Source organism: Triturus cristatus, chromosome 3_1, assembly GCF_964204655.1.
Source record: "Triturus cristatus chromosome 3_1, aTriCri1.1, whole genome shotgun sequence".
Taxonomy (NCBI): Eukaryota; Metazoa; Chordata; class Amphibia; order Caudata; family Salamandridae; genus Triturus; species Triturus cristatus.
In genome coordinates, this window is record NC_140583.1 from 707,505,479 (window position 1) to 707,531,729 (window position 26,251).

General features: G+C 48.9%; 1 protein-coding gene and 1 long non-coding RNA gene across 3 annotated transcripts in view; one reads left to right on the forward strand and one right to left on the reverse strand.

Annotated features, from left to right (window-relative positions):
* The window catches only part of LOC146860824 (sperm-specific sodium:proton exchanger-like), a 4,630,975-nt gene that overhangs the window by 3,986,533 nt on the left and 618,191 nt on the right, over positions 1-26,251 (forward strand). The gene's annotated exons all lie outside the window — the stretch shown is intronic.
* LOC146860828 (uncharacterized) overlaps positions 10,132-26,251 on the reverse strand; it is a 151,548-nt gene continuing 135,428 nt past the window's right edge. For both annotated transcript variants that reach the window (XR_014978874.1, XR_014978873.1), the window contains 2 exons: positions 20,797-20,970; positions 10,132-13,458 (listed from right to left, as the gene is read on the reverse strand). This is a non-coding gene — a long non-coding RNA (uncharacterized LOC146860828). The remainder of the gene's footprint in view (positions 13,459-20,796; positions 20,971-26,251) is intronic.

Genomic DNA, 26,251 nt, shown 5'->3' on the forward strand with positions numbered 1-26,251 from the left:
TGTTTATTATACTGCTCTCGTTCCCCTTGAGCCACAAAGCATGTAATTGACATATATATATATTTTTTTTTTAATTCAACAGTGTGTGACTACAGATGGTTGCCCTCTTCTCCACTTGCAGTTTTAGCATGTGACCAAATAAACTCGGTAAGATGATATATAGAGTGTAACCGAGTGAGACGAAGTTATACTATATGTTACTGATATAACAAAATCTATGATTATGAGTGGGGGCATGGAGCCCCTATATCATTTTAATTTGCCTGATGAAATGTGGAGATATGCTCACTTTCTTTGGCACGCTTTTTCTTGTTTTGCACAGCATGCGATTAGCATTTGATGTGTGTTTCACATAATTTGTGTGTCACATATCATTAGGTGAGCTATTGTTGCTCTATATTCTTGTTTAAGTGGTGTGATATTCATGATTTATGAAGCACCTAAGTCGCACCTAATGGGTTGTTTGTGGACGCAGTTCGATTGACGAGAGCACACTATTAACATTTGTGTTTGTATATCTGTGGTGTTGGTAAATGTTTGACAGTGGGTTTTCATTGTTTCTTTCTCTCACGGTTCCAAATTGGAGAGTAATGTTACCAACAACTCCAGACTTTCAGGTGGAGTAATAACCCATACAGTGGTTATATTAGAGGTGTTTAGTTAAGAAAAACAGCATAGGGTTCCTACCTGTCCTGATGAAGGCCAGTTAAAGAACCTATAACCGGCTGAAACATGTCGACCTCTATGCAGACGGGGCGGGGGTGGTGAGTACTTAATTCCCTCACACCACCATCGTCCGTAGATATTCTTTAGGATACCATTTTTTTTAGCTCTGACTAGGGAATCAAGGAATACAATTATTATACTGATATCTCTAAGCCAGTTTTAAATCACTATTCTTCTGCACCTTTATAGGATCCTTTATTTTTCCTTTGTTTCTTTATCACTGTTGTATTGTCTACCCCTCCCTATTGCTCTGTCTCTAGCGTTGGTCTGCGCAGAGGCGTGAGTAGCAGCCCTATGATGAAGCATGCCACAACTTGTTGTGGGTGAGGGCAGTTTTAACGAACCAGGTGTGCTCCCACCCCCGGCTGACTACGTCCATACAAACAAAACAAAGACAACTGTTTATTGCTCTACCTCTTTGTGTGTTTTTGTATAGTGTTACAGGAGGACGCGGTAGGGTGGACCCTCCCCCCCTCTTTGTTATATTGTGTGTACTACTCACTTCAGGGTGACCAGGGGCTCGATAGACGAATGCCCACCGATGTCAGGTGCTTCAGATGTGAAGATAGGATGCTTGACTCTGCAGCCACGGGAACCAGGAGATGTCGACGACAACCAAAGTCCAGAGGTGAGCTGTCCAATGAAGGATGTCAAGTGCTGATGGGTCAGATCCGGATTGAATACCAACAAGCCTTGGCAAAGGCACCCCACGTGGGCAGAGGAAACAGGTTACGGTGTGGACCAGCAAGGTCCAGGAGACTCTCCAAGCTATGGGGAGTCAGGGCACATCTGGAGCAACCAGGGAAGCCCAAGGAAAATTAAAGTGACCCTCGCCAGGACCCACAGGCCATTAGACCAGGGATCGCGAGGGGACCTTGAGCGAATTCACAAAGCACCAGCCCAAAGAGTACTCGTGGAGTGGAGGCCGGAGATCTTCAGTGGAAATGCTGCCCTGGGCCAGGACTACATGTAGTCCAAAGCACAGCCTCAGGGATTGCCAAAAAGCATATGCTGCTGCAAAAGTACATGGTGAACAGGGGTTTGGGTTGCACGGTCCACACAAGGGATACTGGTCTCAGGATTGCTGAGAGTGCAGATCAACCTCAGGGACGTTCGGGAACCTACCTCCTGTGTGGCAGAAATCTTTGGAGTCCTTAGGAGCTCGGGAGATGCAAACCGGTCAGATGCGTCTAGGGGCCTGCTGCTGCAGGGGAGTAACTCCTTTACTCCAAGGGAGATTCTTCTGTCGTCCAGCAAAGTGTAGACAATCTAAGTACCTGGTTTCTGTTGCAGAGTTTATTCCAGGTGAAATCCAAAGTCCTGTAATCAGGTTTCCCACTTTATACCCAGGGAAGGGGTTGGACTGACTCTGGGGACCCTCCTAGGGGAGGGGCAGGACAAAGGGATGGCTACACCCATGTCCTTTGTCCAGTTTTGCGCCAGTGCAGGAGCAAATGGCTCCTGCAACTGGTTTGAGCTGGACTAAATGTGCCCCCGGTGCAGACTTTCTGGCACTCTCAGAGTGCACCCACCCATGCCCAATACACTAAAGCCTGTCTGGGAGGTGGTCACACCTCCCGTGACAGAAAACCTATTGTCAGACCTTCCTCTGCTTGAGCTTGGCTCAGCAGCAGGAGGGCAGACTCGTGTCTGTGGCTGGCAGCCTCCATTTTGTGATACCCAGGTCGAGAAAGCTGGTACCGGGTATACCGGTGTTTTACATAAGTAACTCTAGGTGGGTGGAATTATACCTCCCTCGCCAGTTACTGGCCGGGAGGTATGATTCCAAGGTGTTTGACACAAAACACGACATGTTTCTAAGCAGCCGTTTTAAAGTTAGCATTTACCACGAGGTTATAATGGACTTAAATATATATGGTTGGCTGCATCACAGACAACCCCAGAGAAAATGGTTCCGAAGGCTGTGAGGGGCCCTACTCATGCAGGGGCACCCTCTCACATAAAACCCAGCACACTGCCTTCAGAATTGTTAATGCCTGCCATAGGGGTGACTGATAGGTTCATATGTGTAGTGATTTAGAGTAGATATAGGGAACCTAAATCTAAGTAAGGGGTGCATGCACCTCCTTACACAGGTTGCAGTAGCAGACCTCTGGTGTCATTTTGAATGGCCTCTCAGGGGTGGCACAATACATGCTTCAGCCCCTGGTAGGCCTCTGGGGTGCCTATGCCCTGGGTACATGATGTACCATATCCAAGGGACTGATAAGGGTACCCCAGAATCCAATCTGGAGTGTGCCTAAAGTACATGCAATCAATTTACAGGAGAAAGCAAATAGACCGGGGTCCTGAATAGCAGGATCCCAGTCAGTCTAAGCCAAAAACAGTGATACATCAGCAAAACGTGGGGGTAACCATAAGAGGCAGATCCTACTCTCCTACAAAACCCACATTACGGAGTTGGGTTTTAACAGCTTGAAAAGAGGCTTTTTTACACTGCACCATGAGTGTATAATCAGGATATACAGAAATAGGGCATTGCCCATTAGAATAGGTGCTTCTTCGCGAGCCTTTCAGAGGAATCTGACCTCCTGGTCAGAGTCACTGATCTCCCTCCGCGCAGCTACACCGTTGTGGGTCTGCCCTTAGCGCTGCTCGAGCTCCTTGCCAGGTAGGTGTTCGAGGCCCTCCTCCACCTGCAGGCTCCTGCCTGCGGCTCATCCCCGGTGGGCCAGTGGAAGAGCTTGCTCTTCTGCCAGCCTGCTCTGTGTGTGTCATCGCTTTCTGTTTGCCTTTTCCCTGTCTTCCTTTTCTGTTTGGCTTGTATTCTGTTTGCCTTTTATTCTGCTTGGTTGCTACTGTTTGCCTTTTATTCTGTCTGCCTTTTCTGTTTGCCTTTTATTCTGTTTGCCGGTTTGTTTGCCTTGCATTTTGTTTGCCTTTATCTGCTTGCCTCTTTTTCTCTTTTTCCTTCCTCTCCTGCCTTTTTCCTCTGCCTCTGTTCCCACGCAATCCCTGCCGCTGCTGCCCCCGCGGCCCTTTCCCGCCGCTTGCACCTCCCAGCTGTTCACCCTCCGCCCGACCCCTATTTAATGGTGGCCCGATGCGCGGCAAGAAGATCAAGACCTCTGACCTCCTGGTCAGAGTCACTGCTCTCCCCTGCGCTGCTCCACTGTTGCGGTCTGCCCTTAGCGTCACTCGAGCTCCTTGCCAGGTAGGTGTTCGAGGCCCTCCTCCACCTGCAGGCTCCTACCTGCGCCTCTTCCCTGTTGGTCTAGTGGAAGATCTTGCTCTTCTGCTAGCCCGCTCTGTGTGTCATCTCTTACTGTTTTACTTTTCTGTTTACCTTTTATTCTGTTTTCCTGTTACCGTTTGCCTTTTTTCTGCTTGCCTCTTTCTCTTTGCCTCCCTCTCCTGCTTTTTTCCTCTGCCTCCATTCCCAGTGCTCACTGCCGCTGCTGCCCCCATGTCCCCTCCTCCCACTCCCAGCTCCCACCTCCCAGCTGTTCATCCTCCCCCTACTTAAAGGCGGGCCCATACGGCCGTGCAGGAGGTGATCCGAAGGCGCGACAAAGCAAGCCCATCTGCCCCTGTCTGTGACCTGACTACGACAGCACCTGGGACCCTGGTCCTCTGACCCCCCACCACTACAACCCCAGCACTCTCCATGCACTCAACCCCGAATGCAACAACAACTGCCAGCTCTCAACGTCGAGTAACACCCATAGCCCGATCTCTTGCCGAATCTGCCATCGCACCTTCATCCACCTCCAGACCCCGTAAGCCAACCCACCGGACGCCAGTGCACACAAACCACTGAACTGCATCCTCCTCAACGTACGCTCCGTGCACAGACATGCCATAGAAATCTGGGACCTCCTCAAAACCCACTCGCCTTCATCACAGAGACCTGGATCAACGCCAGCTCTGCACCCAACATCGCAACCGTCATCCCGACGGTTACAAGATCCTGAGGAAAGGCCACCACAACTGCCCAGGAGGAGGCCTCGCCATCGCCCACAAAAGTTCCCTCCGACTGACTACCCCATGTAACAAATCCACCTCCAGATCCAGCCCAACCCCAGAACGAAGCTCTACAGAATACTCGCCTACAGACCTCCTGAACTCCACACCCCCTTCACCAATGTCATTGCTGACTATATTGCACCACACGCCCTCATCTCTGCAGACTGCGTACTACTTGGAGACATGAATTTCCACCTGGACAACCACTGCGATCCCAACACCACCAACCCTCCTGGAGAACTTCAACAACATAGGACTGAAGCAACTCGTTTCCACCCCCACTCACACACCAGGACACACACTCAACCCCATCTTCGCCGGAGGAAACCACATTCACTTTAGCCACACCACGGAACTGCTCTGGACAGACCACTACTGCATCCATTTCTCGGTTACGAAACCCAATGCACACAAGCACACGTGCCACCTCCCCCGCAGAAACTGGAACAAAGTCCCTGAAGAACACCAGTGAGGTGCCGCCATCTTCGGCAGTGCCAACCTCACCTGCACTTCACCCCCAACTACGACAGACGCCATTACAGTGGCAAGCAGCGTCCACCAATGGTTCGCCAACTGCGCCAACACCCTTGCCCCCTTCCAGAAAGCCACAAGACGACTCAACCAGAAAGCCAACTGGTTTCCCACAGATCTCTTAGAATCTAAACGTTTCTGCCGATGACTTGAGAAACAGTAAAACCTGAGAAGCACGCTCCGCATACAAAATTGCCATCACAGTGCACCACCAACTCATCAAATCAACAAATTAAAACTCCAAGACAGAATCCTCTCCAACAGCCACAACGCCAAAGACTTCTTCACCATCTTACAGGAATTTGCCAAACCCAACAGTGGAATACCCAACATCCCTCCCTTCCAGGACCTCTGCAATAAACTCAGTTCCTTATTTTACCACATGATCGAGATGCTCTACGACAACTTCGACAACCAAGACCACAGCACCGCCTCAACTCCCACTCCCAACACTGCCACCCAACAGACTCTTCTCTCCTGGACCCCTCTTACCACAGAAGACACCTTAAAGACAATGAAGAGCATCCACTCCGGAGCACCCTCTGACCCCTGCCCGCTGCACATCATCCACAAGGCCACCACCACCATGGCAATCAAAATACGCCAAACAATAAACTGCTCCATCGAGACCGTCACATTCCCCGACACCTGGAAGCGACCGAAGTCAACCAACTCCTGAAGAAGCCCTCCGCAGACCGGACGGACCTCAAGAACTTCAGGCCCTTCTCACTGCTTCCCTTTGCAGCCAAAGTCATCGAAAAGGCTGTCAACACCCAGCTAGTTGTCTTCATACAAACCAATAACATCCTGGATGCCTCCCAATCCGGATTCCGCAGCAACCACAGCACTGACACAGCCCTCCTCGCCGCAACTGATGACATCCACGTCCTCCTCGACCAGGCCACACAGCAGCCCACATCTTCCTTGGCCTCTCAGCAGTTGACACCATCTCCCACCGCACACTAGCCACCAGACCCCACGACGCCGGCATCCAAGGAAAATCGTTAGAATGGACACGATCTTTCCTCTCAGGCTGAACACAGAGAATAAGACTCTCGCCCTACCTCTCAGAACCGACAGAGATCAGATGCGGGGTCCCCCAAGGATCCTCCCTCAGCCCCATGCTCTTCAACGTCTACATGGACCCCCTCACAACCATTGTCAGAAACCACGGGCTCAGCATCGTCTCCTACACTGATGATGCCCATCTCATCCTCTCCCTCACCAAGAAACGCGAAACCACGAGGCACAACTTCCAAGAAGGGATGGAAGCTGTTGAAACCAGTTTGAACAACAGTTGCCTAAACCTCAACTAGAAGACAACAGAAATTCTCATCCTCAGCTCCACCCCCTCTGCATGCGACAACACCTGGTGGGCCCCCACCTTCGGAAACTCACACACTCCTACAGATCACTCACACAACCTAGGCATCATACTCGACTCTTCACTGCCAAATCAACATTGTATCCTCCGCATGCTTCAACACCCTCCGAGTACTGCGCAAGACATTTAAGTGGATCCCGCCGACTCCAGGAAAACCATGACCCACGCACTTAACACCAGCAGACTGGACTAAGGTAATGCCCTCTATGCCAGAATAAGCAAAGAACTCCTCCGCAAACTCCAGACCGTCCAGAACGCTGCAGCCAGACTTTTCCTGGATATTCCACGACGCAACCACATCACCCAACACCTACATGACCTTCACTGGCTCCCCGTTGATGGAGGATAATGGTCAAGCTGCTCACACATGCTTACAAGGCCCTCCAGAACATCGGACCACAATACCCAAATGACAGGATCTCCCTCCATGACCCCAAGAGAAACCTCCGCTCAGCCAACCTCTCCCCAGGCCCCGTCCCACGCTATCACAGGACCAGAGCCAATGGAACATCTTTCTCCTACCTTGCAGCCAAGTCCTGGAACAAACTCCCTCTCCATCTCCGATGAAGCCTGGCACTGCACCAGTTCAAGAAGGACCTCAAGACCTGGCTCTTCGACTGACCCGCGCACTCCTTCCCAACCCCTTGAGACCCTCACGGGTGAGTAGTGCGCTTCACGAATCCTGATAGATTAATTGATTGATTGTGTCTGTATATCTGTAGTTCAAAATGCGAGCCATCAAAGGACGCGGTGGAGCACCAGGGTTGATCTCTTAGTCAGGACGCAATACGCCCTCTAGACTGTGAACAGTTCAGAGAGACCCTCCAGTGCCACAGTATTTCAGAGCTGTTCTTCGATGTATAGGGTGGCATTAGTTCCCTCCGAACATTCAAGCATGCCAACTATGTGGATGTTATTATGGCGATCCCGCCTTTCCGCGTCGTCTGCACGGTCTTGGAATAGCTCGACTTGACGTTGTAGGAGTGTGGTGGCGGCCATTTGCTCCTTTTGCCACAGGGACAGTGAGGCAATCTCCTTGGTTTTGACACTGTCTACTAGCTTGTTGTGGTCATCTCTGAGAAGGGTAAAGTCAGAAGTAAGGGCCCCACTACGTTGTTCAATGGGCAGTCTCTAGTCCTGGATTTCTTGGAGATTAAGATCCAGTTTGTCTACAGGCGGAAGTGTTAAGGTAGGTGGGGCACAATCTTCAGGTGTCAACTGAGATGATTCCTCTGACTGGGGGGGGAAGGAGCATGTGGATGCATTGCAGGCTCAGCTGGCCTGGCCTTGGTGTGGCCCATGTTGTTTGTAGAGGGGATCGAGCTGACCGCTGAAGCGGGGCAATCCGTGTCCGTGGAGATGCAGTGGAGTGGATGAGAAGCCGGTTAATGAGCCCCTGATTGGGCAAGAAGGGAGGTATGTGCTCAAGGGGGATGGATATCGGAGGGACAGTAGAGAAGGCGGCACCCTAGGCCATGACTGTAGGCAGACGGCTAGGGAGGGACCACTCAACCAGCCGGTAAATTGACAGATGTCCCTGCTCCCGTCCCCATGGTAAAATGTACAGGGAAGGACCTGGCAGGGAGCGGCAAGCAGCAGCCCAACAAGTCTGAAAGTCTTATCAAGCACTCAGTTATAGCACTGCCATGGTCCTAGGAATGATAAATCTGTCTGAGCCTGCTATGGATTAGGGCCATGTAGGGGAAGATATGACATTACACTGCCCCGGAGGGGAACCGTAGGCAAACTGGCCACGCACTCCTCACTATCCTACCTGATCTGTCCTTTGCTACAGAAGTCAAGTGCATTGCTGGGAGGGGGGGGGGGGGGGGTAAGCAGGCCCCAAAGAGACCAGCAAGGTCTCGATGCGTGGGTGTACTCTGCCTCCCTGTCAGCCACACAGCAGGACCATCGGTCATAGTGGAATCGGGCACTCCCTAAGACTCCACCATCGATGTACCAGCCGCGCTCCACCCAGCAGCCAACTTCGATGTGTTGAATCCCAGTCAGGCAATCGGGCGGGAGGCAGCGACAAGGGCTGGGTCCGCGATGTCAGGTATTCTCACAGCAGGCAAGAGGTCGTCAGGTCTGTGGCAGAAGCCGCTGCGGTAGGCCTCAGGACTGTGATGGCAGATTAATCTGTTCCTCGTTGTAAATGGCAAGCACAGCGGGGAATGAGTCATGCCCAAGGAGCCAAGCCGGGGCACAGTGCACAAGCAGCTGGACCCAGTAGTGTGCTCAGTAGCGTCCCCGCCGGCCGTGCACCAGGACCAGCGTATGCAACGAAGCTAGGCACACCAACACTATTGTCGCTGTGGCCCTAGCCGCTCACTGCCCAGAAGTCAGGGCTGACATGAGACACTCTCATGCAGCGTTCTAGTATGCAGTAAGTGTGGGGAAGCGCCACAGGCTGGGCCCGCAATGGTTGATGGACGCACCTCACCTCGTTTGAGAGCTCCCCAAGGAAGCGGCCACCACCTCAGTAAGCTGCAGGACAGCGAGGCCCAGCCCCAACGCCTCAGGAGCCGGCCTCGACTCCCTCCCCAGGCCATTCGGTCAGCTCCGTAGTCGGACCCTGTCGGCCGAAAGCCCCATCATTTTCTCCAGGGCCGATATTTGTGGTTCTTGCCCAAAGTCTCAGGCAACCTGTCACCCCAGTCAGGCATCAGCACAGGGTGGGTGCCGGGGGTGGCAGCAGCAAGTTCAGGGACCCTAGCTGGGTCCACCGCTCTCCGCAGGGTCCCCCCCCAGTACCAGGTCATGCCTGTTCCCGGAGACCGAGCAGCCATGCAGCTGCTTCCTGTAGCAGGTAAGGCACGAAAGGAAGCAATGGCGTCCGCAAGGTAGATAGGACGTCTCTGTCACAGTTGGGGATGCAGCGGGAAGCCTCAGGGAAGAGGAATGGCTCTGTGTTCTGCCGGATAATGATGGATTTCCCGGCCGGGCCAGATATCTCCGCAATCAAGCTGCCGCCATCTTCGGCAGTTAGCCACGCTTTCCCACATGTTAGCCTTTTTCACAAATACTGTGCATCGATGTTTATGTTTTTTTTTTCTCCCACAAACAGTGCTGCTGTTCTTCCAGTCCAATCTCAGTTCAGTCTCAAGAACCTTATTTTAACAGTGATACAGCTGTCTCTAGGGGACCTGTAGGAGCAAATTGTCTAATATTTGTTAAAGTGGATGGGTGGTGTGCTTCAGCTGTATAAGGACATTTTAGTATGGGACAGAAGATCTATACTTTTAAGCCCTAGAGTATGCTAGGCCATACTGAACTTCTTATTTTAACACAGTGACCAACAAAGTAATGGTGGAGCAATGGGGATCAGTGGAGCACTAACGTTAATCTACTGAGTCTTCCTGATAATCCTAAAGAGATCTGGATAAAGTAATGTAAGTGATTAGAACAGTAATGTTCTATGCATGGTAAACATGCATGTATTCCTGCCCTGAGTGCCTGACTGCATGTGAAACTGGGACAACGAATATCAGAAAAACTATATATAATTACCCATTTGTTCATTAACACATACATCTGGTATAATTTTGCATAATAATCAATGATACAATTATTCTTTAATTGAGTCATTAACACAGTCAACTAAAAAACACCTTAAAACATAAGAAGACAATGAACAAATTGTATAAGAAAAGGAAAATAAGTGTCCATTGTCTACAGTACCAGTGTTATACTCTGGTCAAGGAACCATTCTACTTACTTAGAAGAGAGAGACAACAAAGTTATCTTATGATCCATGCAGCCAGCCAAAGGTCTGAAGGGCTGGTGCACGGTGTGAAAAGTACAGTATCATTGTGAATCAAGTGCTATCTCAGACAGGGGCTAAGCGAAACGATTCAAAATCATTCACTAGATAGTTCATACATGGGTCGCTAATGCATGGTGTGGTAGTATTTTTGTAACAAATGTGCCTGAAGTTTCCTTCTGATTGAATTAAAGTAGGGTAGGTGCATTTCTAATGTCAATTTGCATGTTGCTTTCAGATGCTAAAAGTGTAGCTGGAGAAAGCCTCACTTCTGGTATTTTCCGTCATTGTATTTGTTGGTCTCGTAATATACTTTCTCCTTGTGTAGCACTGCCATCCTGAAGGGATTAGTTTCTTGGCAAAGTATTCAAGGATGTTGTTTCTGATAGTCTAGTTATTGATGCAACTGTTCTTCAAAATAAAGCAGGCCTGTTTGGTAAGTCAGTGTAGTTCCTTTAGAATTGGGTTGATATGGTTTCAATTCTTCAAAATCTTGATGAGGCAACTACAGCCCATAGGATGCCTTTACGGGTTGCCAATGTGGTGCCGGTTACACTCTTGTGCACAAAGTTGCCTCAATCTAGGTGGGTAAAAATCAAAGCATCCACTGTTGTTCTCAAGTCAGTTTCAGATAGAAAGGGGCTCATTTACAAGCCCATTGCGCCACCCTTATGTCAATTTTCCCATGTTAAAAATGACGCAAAAGTGGCGCAAGTGGCTTGCAAATCTGCCCCAAAGTATTTAACTTTTTTAGCGAGGAGAACTGGAGCCATTCTGTTTTGGTTTTCTTGATAATGTGTTATTTGAAGGAGACGTCTGTGTTAAGGGTGAATCTAAGAGATATCGATTTTATTGTCAGCTAGTGTGAATTCATCTATGGTGAGGTTGATTAGACATGGTTGAATCTATGTTTGTGTGATACTGTGGTGAGCATTAGATTCTGTCTTTGTTGGGATAAGCTGTAGGGAGCTGCTTGACATCCATCTCTGGGCAAGTTTGTGGCAGTTTTTTTTTAATGCCCTGAGATGAAACGTTTTGAGACAAAGCTTTGTCTTCAGCTTATTGTTGGACCCTGATGTTTGTTGTTGTCAGTGAATATGGATCCGAGTGGTTCCATGTAGATATTACAGATGACCGTAGTAGTATTCATCAACATAACAATATAGAGAAATACAAATACCAACATTTCGACACCTGTAATATTGTTAATCCTATTGTTATAATTGACTAAACCAAGATGTTGAGACTAAAATATTGTTTTGTAAAAAAAAATCTAAATTTTAAAAGTATTGAACCCCAAATAAAGACAGCAATCATAGAGACTTTAAATTAACATTAAAAATAATCATAGTATCGAGTAGGGAGGCAAGATGGAGAATGAGCAGTAACCCCGTTGCAGGCTGGCTCCTCCCTGAGCTCCGTACAGATGGTAGTCTGAAAAGCAGAAAGGCAGGGCCCGGCTCTCCTGCAATTCTATACACACCGTAATTATGTGTTATGTGTAATATCAAGCATGCGACCACATCCCTGTATGAACCGAGGGTGAATGGCCAAGTGGAACGGTTTAACCGGGTTCTTAAGGATGGCATTCAATCAGCTGGCATGTCCAATGAACCTTGGAAGGATGTGGTAAGAAAGAGGTTGTGGTTGTACCGCATCACCCCCCACTCTGTGACTGGAGTGAGTCGCTTCAGGCATTTGAAGGGCAGGGAACCCGTTTCAGAAACTTGTCCATGGTGGATCAAAAGAGCTAATAAGGTTGAGGACAGTGTTGATGTGAATCTTGTCCCTAAGCGTGTGGAAGATAAGCAAGTCAAGATGGACATTTTGTTTGACTCCAAAATGAATGATAAAGTTCCTTACTTTGCTGTGGTTGACTGGGTTAGAATAAAAAAACCTGTTTTTTTGGTGAAAGGTGTTTCCAAGTTTAGTCATCCTATTAAAATCGTAAAAGTTTGCAAGAACAGGGTCATTACTCAAGATGGTAGGGTATGGAATGTAAGGAGGGTTGCTAAATGCAAGTCTTTAGGACTTGGACTTGCTGCGGAAGGTGATGAGGTTTCACATGACTTCTCATCCTAATCAATCTGTGGGATCCAGAGGCAAGGGGAATGTCCGTCCCAGAATTTTACCTGCTAGATACTTATCTTGACTTCGTTTTTTTATTTTTTCCCCCTGTTTTGTGTGTTAGGGGTCAGATGTGTTGCATTCTCTTATTAATCTCCTCCTCTTCTCCCCGTGCTTGGAACTTGGAACCTGGTGCCTGCGCTGCACATCTTTAGTTCCAGGTTCCAGAGCCTTACTTTGTCAGTTATTGCTGTTGCCTTGCATGGTGACTTTGTACTGTGCCTCCTTCAAATAAACTTTGAAATTTACCTACTGCCTGATGACCCTCGTCTTTACAAACCAGTATCAGGACAAGCTGGCGGCAGAAGTGGTGGAGGATCTGAGCAATCTTTAGGCATGGCTGATTTCGGCACCGGAGCCTCCAAAGTACAGAGAGCCAAACCCAATTGACGGATTAAGGTACTGTGCCCGATCCGCAAACTCAGGATAAGCTGGTCAGGGGAAGCTCCATTGTGAGTAGGGAGATGGGCTCCAATCTCACGGGGTGGAGGGTTCAGGCGACAATACACCTAGAGCACGCAATATTAGAAAGAACCAAAACCTTGACCACTCTCACGAGGAAGGGGTACGTTGTATTCCTTCACCGATGAATTTGAGGCTGCCCGCGGCACATGCAGTGTGCCACCTAAGAGGGCGGTCACCTTAGTCCACATTTGGCATGACCCTGTCTAGTGTCACATAGCCCCCATGGGTCCCCTAAGTCTGGAGCGGATTCATGCGTCATATCCGGCGCATTTGTAGGTGGGGCAAGGTACGCATACCTGCCCCAGCCCAAATGGCAGTCCTTTTGGTTCCTCCTGGTTACGCCGTCTAGAGGCCTTGGTCTGGCATCGGCCGCATGGTGATGGCATCCCATGTACACCCCCTGTTGTGTGTGCGGTGTCGTTGTTTCGCGTCGTTGATTGGCCTCCTTTTGCGGTGTGTCTGTACCTCTGCCTTCCTGTGGTGAGGGAAAAAAAAAGCAGGAAACAGTGTTCACAAGGAACTCAAATATGTACCTTTTATCAATAAATCGAGCAGGAATTACTCGCAGTTGGGTCAGTCAAAAAATAAAATTCAATTTTTTTTTTATTAATTGTAGTATCCAATATTTACAATTCAGTACAAAGTTGAGGCCCAAAGGAAATTAGTATTTACTTCAGCCGAAGTAAATATAATTTATTTCTTATTCTTCAGATGCATAATTTACACTTTATTATAACACTACAGGCACAATATAGTAAAGAAGTGAAAAGGTGAGTCCCAGTGAGGTGATATTAGCCTAAGGAGTGAATAGCAGTGAATTAAGAAAGGTCATTAAAAACAACAAGGAGGAGCTTCAATGATATGATGGGTCTTTCTCGCCCTCTCTTTGTAATGTTGATGACATTTCGACCCACTCTGGTTATGGGGTCTCTTCAGGACAGCTTATCTAGGGACTATAACTTGGTATATATGGTGGAAAACGGGACCCTTGAAAAAATTCAGGGCTTCTACCATATTGTGACCGATTTAATCCAGGGCCTACATACGGAGTTGGCGTAACTTTCAGACACCAACTTGTGTCATGTGAATAGTGTACGATGATTCATACGAAATATGGTTGGCGCTTCTTCTCAATTGAATTAATCATGGGTAACCGGATACAATAACCAACGAATCAAGCATCGGCCAGATCGGATATTCCAGTGGTGGGTCCCTGATAGACTCCCATGTACATCCCCTGTTGTGTGTGTGGTGTCGTTGTTTCGCGTCGTTGATTGGCCTTCTTGTGCGGTGTGTCTGGACCCCTGCCTTCCTGTGGTGGGGGACAGCTCCATGGATGCTAGGTGTTTGGGAAGGGGTCACTGCATGCTTGTGTGGTCCTCCCTCTCACCGCGATCGAGAGTGGGTGGCTCTCGTTACAGATGTGTGGGACGTGTTGCCCCGCCTGCAGCGATTTGCTTGGGGTTTTCTAAGCTCATGGACAGTCGGGTCTGGGCTCGTCACTCCTGCTGGGACAGGGGTTCTGGCCCCAGTGGTGGTGGCTGCGCTTTCGTTGTTGCATGGTGCGGAAGGGATCGTTGTTACGTGGTGCGCATTGGAGGGATGCCCTCCCACCAGTTGGGGTGTCTGGTGGCATGTTGCGGGCACTGACCCATGCCCTGACCAGTGTTTGACATGGGCCTTGTGCATGTTCTGACCGGCGGTCTTTCCCAGGCTTTGACCCGTGTCCTGGCGCAGGCTCTCACCTATATCACATGCAACACCTGGCTCCATGTGCGAGGTGGCGGGAGTTCAGGGCCGAGGACATCTCCAAGCCCCCCCAGCTGCCAGGTGGGGGTGTTGCGGGGGGAGCCCAGGGCCTGGTCGGGCATGGCCTTTGTTGTGGCTATGGGGCCATAGCTCTCCGGTGTGGCTCGTGGTGTGGAGGAACGGTTGTGCAGCGTGGTGAAAGCTGCAGAGTGTGGATTGGGTCTGTTAAGGGTGAAGATTTGCGCCCTGAGCAGAAGGAGAGTTGTGGCAGCGCAGTGTGTCTTGCATGCTGCTGCTTGATTTACAGTCAAGGGTCAAGCATTTCTGCATACTCGTTATGTGTTGTCATGGCATTGGTCCAGAAACCGCGTCTTTGTCCCGGATCCGGGTCGCATGTCACATGGTGTGATTTAGCATCATGTCATCAGGATGACAAAGGTTGTGCAACACTATTCTTGGGGACGTCAACATTATATGGACAAGTTTCAATCTCTAAATATCTAGCCCAGTTTCTGTCCCGCGGTGCTGGCGAGTACTTCGGAGTGCACGTGGCTCGGTGTGGGAGCACAGGCGGTATGTCCCAGGCCCGTGACCGCCTCAGACTCTGTGGCCCACCGGATTCCACAGTGTGGTGACAGTCGAGATGCCGCGCATGTCCCTGGACCTCCGGTCGCATGTTTCGGGCTTGGGTGTCGCTGGCTGCTTTGGATTCCTGCCCCCTCACTGGCTTCTCTTTTCTGGGGATGGAGGGGGTTATCCCTGCGCAACCTACATCAATGGGTTTTTGTTTACATTCCCTGGTGAAAGGCAGGTTACTTGCAGACTCGTTGAGCTTTAAAGAAGAAATATAACATAACACTAAGATAATGCTGATGATAGCCTGTTTTATTTAACCTTCTGCTGCAAAGACTGCTATGTGGCCAGCCAAGCCTGATTCTCAGCTTGTTTCTGCCCCCTAGCTGATTGCACAAACCACTTGGAATCTTTGGCAGAGTTTGAAATATTCTAGCACAGTGAGAGTATGTAGTGATGAGAAGAGAAGTAGAATTGGTTTGTGTGTGTGGGTCATTTATTATGTTTTCAACTCACAAATGTAAAATCGTGCGTAACCTCTTTAAGGTTGTTCCACAGGCCACGGCTAAGATGTTTAGTAAAAATCAACACCTTGTTTATAATATTGTCCCCTTTCACTGGTGCATGTCACAGGCAGTATTAATGTCACAGCCCGGCCTCCACCACTTTGCATTCCCTGGGCTTGGGTAACAGGGGCCTTGTGCTCTCTGTAGTGTTTGGGCCTCAGGCCCACATGCATACAAAGGATGGACACAGACACTTTCTTGATAGTTCGATAATTGGCCCAGAGCACGTGCGCTCGGCCCCTTTTATTGCCAGGGTCACCTGACTGGTGACGCCTGTGGTGGGTGGGTGTTCAGTGTGTGTTACAACATGCTGAACACTAGAATGCTGATCGGACGATCACTACATCCCTCCCAAACTTTAATGAAAGTTAAAACAAATGAAGTCCGAACCTGTGGGAGAGAAAACACAAATTACAAACAAAATATAAATTGGTGATTAGGACTTCCACCTAGTATCTTCGCTGATGGTCAACTGCCGGCGAGGGTATCCTTGCGGCCAAGACCACTCTGTTTCCTTGGCACGATGTCCAGGTGCTCTGTGGATGTGCTCTTTGGACTTGCTCCGTGGAAGTGTGCTTTACAGTCTCTTTCCTCTTGTACTGCCGCCAGTGAAAAGTGTAGACGGAATGATGGTGGACCATTGGTGTTTTACTTTCCGCTGTACGGTCCTGGTAGAGGTGTTTTCTCCAACTGGTAGTTGTCTTCGAACAGGATTCACCGTTGCAGGATATCCCTCTCACGGATACCCCTCTCCCGTGGGTGTCCCCTCTCACTGGATGACCCGGAGGCCCTTTGTTGCCAGGCTTCCACTGGACCGGTGGACTGCCGCCTTGTCGCTCCAACCGCGTTGGAGGAGTCGCTACGGGTCCTCTCTCCGTGTCCGAAGCTTCACCTGAAAAGGGTGTTGTTGGCACTTAGTCCTTCGCGCGCTACCTTTGTTCTGCCAGGATCTCCAGAGCAAGCTTCAACAGTCCATCTCTCGTTATGGGACCCGCTGCCACCGGTGTCCCTGAGGCCTCTGCCCCTTGGATATCCACGGTCTCGTTTCCGTTCCATCCCAGAGGTGGTTATTACCAACGGACCGGCCTGCTCACCTCTGTCGTCTCCGGGTGACCTTTGGGTTTGCACATAGAGGTGTACTCCCCAGTGGTGCTGATGTTTTCCCAGGTACTGTGTTCGGATGTCCATGCACCTTCTCACTTTCCTCGTCGGGTCTTCCCCTTCCGGTGTGTGTTGTGTTGATTTGTCACGCACCCCTCTTTGCTCTTCTCCTTTCCTCTTCGGGTGTTCCCCTTCTGGTGTGTGTTGTGTTGATCTGTCACGCACACCTCTTTACTCTTCTCCTTTCCTCTTCTCTCCTCTTCTTCCTTCGTCGTGGCGTCGTACCACTTAGGGTCTGTATTCCTTTTCCTTTCTTTGCGACACGGTCCGGTCTTCTCACCTTCTTGCTCATCCTTACCAGGCTTCTCCGTGTAGCATGCACTCTACACGTTTCCCTCTGGTCTTGTCCCAACACTAGGACACTGTCTTCCTTTCACTCTGTGACTGGACCGGTAGTCGCGACCTCCTTTCTCACGATTACTTCTGATTTCCAAATTATGTTGTTGGACCTCTCGTCCGTCCTTCTGGTCCTCTTCGCGGACCTCTCCTGGGGTCCTCTTCATTGACGTCCCCTCGGTCTTCCTCTTCACTCCCGCTCCGACCTCTTGACAGGTCAGTGTGCTCTCTGACCTCTTGTAGGCCTGCATCCTCCTTGCGACCATCTGGTTGGTCGGCTCCGTCCTCCTTGCGACCATCTGGCTGGTCGGTGTGGTCCTTGCGACCATCTGGTTGGTCGGCTTCTCCCTTGCGACCAACTGGCTGGTCGGCTTCTTCCTTGCGACCATCTGGTTGGTCAGCTTCTCCCTTGCGACCAACTGGCTGGTCGGCATCGTCCTTGCGACCATCTGGTTGGTCGGCTTCTCCCTTGCGACCAACTGGCTGGTCGGCTTCTTCCTTGCAACCATCGGCAGGTCGGCTTCTTCCTCCTTGCGACCATCTGGCTGGTTGGCTTCTTCCACCTTGCGACCATCTGGCTGGTCGGCTTCTTCCTCCTTGCGACCATCTGGCTGGTCGGCTTCTTCCTCCTTGCGACCTTCTGGCTGGTCGGCTTCTTCCCTCCGGCGGGTCTTCGTGCTTCTGGTGGTCGTGCAACCACTTCTTTTCTTCTCTCGCAGTGGCAGTGCTTCAGCGCGCTCCTGACTGCGCCCTTTGGTTGCTTCGTTGGACGTACTTGCTGCGCACTTCCTTCGGTTCCTTTTGAGACTTGCTGCTTTGGGCTGTTGTCCTGAACCCTTCCTGTTCTCCCAGCATGTTACTCTTTGATGTCGCCAGTCCTGCAATGACCACCCCCGGCCAGAAGGCGTCACTGCAACTCACATACCACCTGGCAGGTTGTCTTTTGAGGTTCCTTCTCAAGGTTACTTGTGGGGGTCTGCCCCTTCAGCGTATGCAGTTATATATTCTTTTTTTCCGCTCTGCTCTACTGTGTGGCAATTTTCCCCTTGCTGCAGTGCATTCCACTTAGCACCTTTGCCCTCTTTCGTTTTACTCCCCTTTGTAGCAGCCTCTCTGCACATGAGCTGTGTGTCTCAGTCACTCTTTTCTGCCCCATGCATTTGCACTTTAATTGTTCCAGGGGCGCAGTAGCTCGAGATGGCCACTAGATGGTACTGCAGTTTTAGACTTGGGTCCTGCAGCTCTACTGCTCCACGCTGCAGGCCTCTCACGGATCTTCCACTGCTTCCTTTTCCCTGCACCACGCTCGTGCAAGGAGAAAACTGAATGGGTCACAGGCTCGCTTCCTGCATGCTGCTTGGGTACCCGCAGATCTTCCTTCATGTAAGTCCTTTCTAGTTTTTATTTCTTAGTGTCATCCGCAATGGGCCCTTGCTGCCTCCCACTGTCTGCGGCACTTCCTTAATGATTTTCTAGGCTCTCAGGGGACACTCGACACTGCCCCTTCTCTCCTTCGCGGGGGGGGGCTGCTTCCTTCGCCTCATGCCCACTCACTGACCGGCTTCCATTCTTCAGAGGGCTTCTGCGGCATGCAGCACTTGACTGTCCGGGCAGGGACCTTTTCTCTTTGCCTTGCGAGATTGTACCGCCTCTATGTACCAGCAGTCTCTGGTAACTCCGCCTGCACAGGGACCTCGCAGTGCGCCGGAACGGCCTAATCCCTTCAATTCCAGCCGGGCGCGCGCTCCTCACTCGGGCGGGGCATTGATGAAGGTTGCTCCTTCCTTGCAGATTGAGCCTCCTTTCTGCTGGTCGATCAAGGGCAGCCGGCTCTCTCCTCCTCGCGGGGGCGGGTACAACAGGCACCGCTTGCCTTCCTCGTGGGGCGGGGTGGGCTCCCGCGGACCCACGCTGGTGGTCCCTCACCGTCGCGCTGTAGCGGGGTGAGCTCCCGCTGCAGCAGCGTCACTTCTCGCCGCAGCTCCTTTCTTTACGGCCCCATCTCGGCCGGCGGGTCAGCTCCTCAGCGCGGGTGGGCTCTGCTGATGCGGGGTGGGCACCCGCTTGGCTATCCTCCCTCTGGTGCGGCTCCTGGCGGGCCCGTTCATCCACGCGGGTTGGCTCCGCGTGGTCCTTCACCCCTGCAGGGACTTCCTCTTGCGGGGTCACGGCGTCGCTGCCGATGCGAGTGGGCTCCGCTCGGCTTGCTCTATTCCCCACGGCACTTCCACGCGGGGGCCGACTTTTGCAGGCGCTTGAGGTGCAGGGTGGGCTACCGGTCACCTTCTTCATGCAGGCCCGGGGCTCCTCACATGCCCCGTGGGCCATTAGGCGGGCGGCGCGCCTCCTCGCAGGGGGTGCCCTTCGCACGGGCCGCTCTCCCCCTCACCACCTTCGGAAAAAGGCGGCTGCACACGCGGGATTCACCCGCTCGTCGCCATTGTAGTGTTTGGGCCTCAGGCCCACATGCATGCAAAGGATGGACACAGACACTTTCTTGATAGTCCGATAATTGGCCCAGAGCACGTGCGCTCGGCCCCTTTTATTGCCAGGGTCACCTGACTGGTGACGCCTGTGGTGGGTGGGTGTTCAGTGTGTGTTACAACATGCTGAACACTAGAATGCTGATCGGACGATCACTACACTCTCCATCGCCGATCGCGTTAAAAGGCGGGTATTACATGGAAGTTAATTTTGCGAGCGGACTTGCAATCGTTCAGACATTCTCGCTCACGCCCCGTGGTTGGACCACTCCTTGCCTCTGCAGTGTCTTGGGCCACGGGGTTATTGCCTCAAAGGATTGGTTTGGGGTCCTTGTGTCTCGTGAACTAACATCCCAGTCCTGATCCGCCATGGAGGATTGTTGTTTGTTTAGTGTTGGTTCCCGCGTTGGGATAGAGGGAGGCAGCTGAGGACGTTTGTTTGTGGGGCATCCCTTGGGGGGGAAGGGGCATGTTTAGGTAATGATGTGCTCCCACAGTTTGAGGCAAGTGCAGCCAGCATCATGTGGCTTGGGATTTTGATGCGGTGGTGCAGTTTGGACACGGGGGTTGACAAACACATCGAGGCACCTTTTTTGAGTTGTAATCTAGAACCCCAGTTTTGGGTCACTAAGGTGTCTCGCCGCCAGTTTAATAACAGTTCCGACCCTATTACAACGGGAATGCAGCCGAATGCATGTGTTTAGGGGACATTTCGTTAAGGCTACAGTCTGATAATGATGTGTGGCAGTCGGGGTGGCAAAGGCGGAATTTTTGTTAATAGGGCAGAAGTTTCACATTTAGAAGCCCAACACAGCCAGCAGCACAATTTCTTTCGATAGCAAGGCCTGATGGCAGTAGAAGAAGAAAATACTTTATTGTTGATTAATAAAAATCATTACAAACATGGAGTGTAATCAATCAGGGAATTGTAACCGCGATACTCACCCAAGAGGGTCTCAAGTTGCTGATGGAGGGGTCCGCAGATCTGTTTAGCCGAAGAGCCAGGTCTTGAGGGTCTTCCTGATTGTGTTCAGGGAGGGGGTGCGTCGAATGTCTGCTGGTAGCTCGTTCCAAGTCTCTGCTGCAATGTGAGAGAAGGATCTTCCACATGCTCTGGCTCTGTGGATGCGTAAAATACATTAAATTGTGCATGGGACACACTTCTGTCGATTTAGTCAAACTGATGGCAGTAAACGACAAGGTTTGCAAATACTTGGCAGCAGTATCCGATGGCTCGGGTAATTTTACCAGATGGTATAGTGGCATCCATTACTTAAGGCGATCACATCAGAAGTTGTGTAGTCATGTATAATAGGGGGGACAGGCACCAACATATAACCGTCTTGTGGGGCCATTTTGGCAGGGGACGTTTTCTCAATTTAGTAGTCCTAAGTCTAAATTTAGGACTACTAAATTGAGAAAAATCCTAATTTTAAGACTTTCGGTAATCACAGAAGGCATTTAGGAGTCCTAAAGTTAGGAGTCCTAACTATACTACTACTAAACTGAGAAAAATCCTAATTTTAAGGCTTTCGGTATTCACAGAAGGCATTTAGGAGTCCTAAAGTTAGGAGTCCTAAATTTAGGACTACTAAATTGAGAAAAATCCTAATTTTAAGACTTTCGGTATTCACAGAAGGCATTTAGGAGTCCTAAAGTTAGGAGTCCTAACTATACTACTACTAAACTGAGAAAAATCCTAATTTTAAGACTTTCGGTATTCACAGAAGGCATTTAGGAGTCCTAAAGTTAGGACTCCTAACTTCTGTGAATACCGAAATGAGTAAGTGCCTTCTGTGAATACCAAAATGAGTAAGTGCCTTCTGTGAATACCAAAATGGTAGTAAGTTTAGGATTTTGTCTTAAGTTAGTTCTGTGAATCGGGCCCAGTGTATTTCATTAACATGCGTTTCTAGCTCACCCTAGACATTTAAAGGTATGTTTAAGGTTAACTGAGGTGCTTATTAACGTCATCATGATCACAAGTCTGGCCCCATAAGGTGGATTTTGTAGCGTCTCGGGGCAACAGTGCTTCTGGTTGTGCAAGGCCCAAATCACCACCAGAGCAAGACATACTCACCCACTTTACTGTCATGACCCTCTGTGTGGGATGAATAGCGGTGTGGCCAGCAGGTTGCTCACGTACTTTGGCATCTGCAACATTGAGTGGTGCTTGCCGGAAGTGCAGACGACATGAGAGGTAAATAGCATTTCCAGGTTCTACTAGGCTTTTAGCCAATTGACCACTTGCACAAGGAGGTTAGATGGTGATTCCAAAGGGTATAGGACAGGTGAGGGTGAGTTTATGGCTCAATATCGGCTAAAAACAGAGATCGGAAAGGGCATTATATGCAGTCTGCTCACATAATGGCAGGTCTACTCAGCTTTTCTTCCTTCTGAGGTCGATAGAACAAGTACCTCCGAGTTTTTACCTAGGAACATCGGTATTCAGCGCCAGGATACCCTCCAGGTGATCGTGCGCACAAACATACGTTATGATTAGCAGAGCCACCAGCATTACTTGTAGGCTTGTCAAGAGCTCCCCTGATTGGCCATCTTTCCCCGTTGCGGGTAAATACAGCAACGCATACAGATAGTTGGATCTGGCTATCCCAGCGCTGAGAGGATTGAGCAAGGTCTGATGCAATAGGTAAAAAACGTTTTGTTGTAATTCAAAATCAGGGGTTTTATCAGGATCAGTGGCAAACTCTCCCTTGCCCTACCACACATACAGATGCCTCTTGGTAAGGGCATTACTGGTATCCATAACAATCTCTCAACAAACGTCCGAATGTACAGTCTCTTCTTAATTAAAAAGAGTATTTCATTAACAAGCGTTCCACCCTGAAGAGTCAGTTAATACAAGGAACCCGCTGGGTTGCTGGTTGTTAAGATAGATTGATAACATTATAGTTTAATAATTAAAACACAAAAGAGTTTCATACAGCGGATATCTTGACCACATGTATTTCAAGGTGCCCTCATGTCATATGAAGGTGCAAGCAAGATTCAGACAATTGCTGAGGATCACACTATTTGGTCTAGCAGTGGAGCCATGATTAATAAGCTCATGGCCGTCTAATTGCTAGCAACAATTCAGACACAGCCAAACAAATCAAGGTACTTAATTGCAGATGCACAAAGGACAAACATTTACTGAAACCGGAGTGACACATTTGGAGAATCTCGGGTTTTGGCTATATGGCAGCAAGGCCAAGCCTCATATTATCCATATGCTGTGTTACTAGTCCAGCAATGACCGAGCCTTTGATGCAAGGTTTGACCTTTATAATTACTTATGTGGACTCTCGAGAAGATCGTGATAAATCATAGCTCCTCATTCCGGGCGTGCGGCGCCATTATGGTTGGAAACCTAGTAACTAGTAACACAGCAGTTCAAAGACTTTTCAGACTCTGACGTCATAGGAAGAAACCAGTATTTCTACACCACAACAGCTTGACAAGTCATTTGACGGTTTTAGAAATAACTTTGAAAGTCTCCCTTGCAAACATTCAGTTGCAGCAAAGTGTTGGTCCTGATGAGAATCCCCACATGTGAAGGGATTCGAAACGCGTAGACCTTTTCGCTTCTGGCCAATCATTTCTACACAATAGAATACAGTGTATCATAACTGTGTCAATCTATGCTTGTTGATGGCCCTATGTCCATTTACTGCATTTAATTATTTTTTCTGTCATAAAAAATGTCTACTGAGCACGTTTGTTGAGTGTGTTTGACGAATATGTATGGGTGACTGTTGTATGTAAGTGGTGGTGTCGCGCTAATGTTAAAAAATGAGTATATATAAATGTGGATACTAATGTTGTATTGTTTTTTCCTCTCTTTTGATATGTTAAAATCATTATACCGAAATCATGTTTTGCTAATAGAGAAAAGATAAATGTATTGTATGAAAATATTTTGGATTAAACCCAACGGAAAAAGTGGTTGTTAGTGAAACTGTTTTATTCAGTTCATGATCCAATCCCTAATAGAGTTAAGTGCAGCATTGGCACCGTTCTTGTTTTTTGGACATTTAAATTGTTAGCAAGTGTCATTTTTTTGTCAACAGGAATATGCTAAATGAGTGGGTGCCAGGTTGCCCACCTTACCGTCAGTGTAGCCAGGCAGGTTGCATAAGCTTGTCATCCGAAAAGTATGCTGTGGTTCCAAAGTTTTGGGGAACACTGGGTTAGAGCAATAGGGCCAGTTATTAGAAAGCATCTAAGATTCCCAAATATTAAGAAAGGGCAAGTAATCTGTACATTTTATCTGTGAGTGGGGTAATTATATCTGTTATTCAGCACCATCATGTCTACAGGTGCACGTGCGCGCCACAAATACATTCATGTTATGCTCCAACAAGCACTATACACAGATAACTGAAAGAGTGGAAGCAAGGCGGGATGAATATATCTGACTTCTACCTGCACCGGGACATCTAGGCAGGTGTTGCTTGGGCAAAGGTATTCACTACTGCCCAGCAAAGTTGTCAACCCATATGCTCTAAGCCGCTTGTATGCGCAGATTCACATAAGACAAATGTTCTCGGAAACCAGTTTCAACTCATTATTAATTTGTCTGTCATAGTTTAATCAAGAAATCTATTCGTGCAAATGTATTAGTCATTTCAACAAAAATGGTAGATAAGCCAAAGGCAAGACACTTCTGTCAAAAGAAAAGATCCCTTTGGGCACCTTTTAATAAAGCATACAAATATTCTCAACCTTTACGCATACACTATCCACATCACCAGCATGCAATCTGAACCAACAAAAGTGATATAAAAAATTATTTATTAAAATTTATAATTTTCTCACAAGGAGATGCTATTGCCATCAAATGCACATCATTATTATGCATCAAATAATAAAAAAACAAACATAAACATATTTAAAAAAACAATCATTGATTGGGGACATAAACATAAATCTTGTCCAATTAGCACATCAAGTTAGACTATATAATGTATAAAGATCAACACTTTTTCTTTTTCTTTGTTGTTGTTGACCCTTGAAAGATACTTAGGTGCTAGATGAACACAGGACAAGCAGAACAAGCGATGCGTTTCGGTGACACAGTTCAATTCACCACCTTCTTCAGGCTTGAGGTGATAAATCAATATCTCCCCAAGTTTTCGTTGTCATCGCTATCAATGATCAGGGGAGGGTGAGATATAATATTTTCTCTTTTTTTCTTCCTACATCAGCATGGTTGAGACACCTTCAGACCACTACCGTTGAGCTTTCTTCCTTCCGTTTTTGTTTGTTAAAAAAAAATAGTACACAGGATTGGGCAACCTCTAATAGTTTCCTTTTCTCAATAGATGAAGGCATCTTCTTGTATACCAGCAGACGAATGTGGAGTCGGCTTGGAGACTTTTCATGTCCCGGTATCGTTTGGTCTACTATTGAAGCTGATTAGCCCACCAGTAGACATACATAGAACACAGGAAATTATTTGCCATAACTCCAGTGGCAGGGCACTACAAGTTATTGAGAAAAGGAAACAATTAGAGGTTGCCCAATCCTGTGTACTACTGTGGTATCTTCAGCAGAAGCCTGGTTCTGGGCTACTGACGCGAGGGTAGGGACATCGGCAGGGTGATTCAGCAGCTAAGGATCACAGTCAGACGGTGATGGGCTTGCAAGCAATGATGACAAGAAGCAGAATACCATAAGAGGAGTGTGGGTAAAGGGTTCCTGTATTTAAGCTAATACCCTGCAGCCCTTCAGCCAGGTGGGTTGCATTAGTTTGGTATACCAATAAGTGTGCTGTGGCTTCAATAGTGTTGAGAAATTGGGTTTGGGGCAGATATGCTGACTATCACCAGAACACACCTTGCAGCCTTAGTTAGGAAGGTGCAGGCAACATTTGTTCATATGTTACCCTTGGTTCTCACTATCCAAAAGCTTTGGCGCTTTTTCTGCACACTGGTATACCTTTAGCAAAAGTCTGGCTATGACCTACATAAGTTAGGTTGGGGACACCAGCATTGAGACACAGCATCTGCAGATCGCAGTCAGGCGGAGGGGTTTTTCTGGCAATAAGGACATGATATGTAGCATTACATTTGGAGTACACTTGGTGGACCTCAGGCATGTTTTAGGAGGAAGAGGAGCACCAGGCGTCGTCGAATAGGCATGACGTAGTTTAGATCCGAATCAGGTCTACAGGTTCCCTTGCTGGTGTGGCACTTAGTCATCAGTCTGAACCCTCGTAATTGAGACCCTCCAAGTAAGGGGGCATACAAGGGCTTAGTCAACCCCCAATAGCAAATGCACAGACTTGCACACAGTGATTTATGGTTTGCATCACACAGAACTGCGGTTACATTGAGAGCTGCTTTATATCCCCAAGAGGTCCTATTCCTTGCCAGTGCTGTATTTCTATACAAAT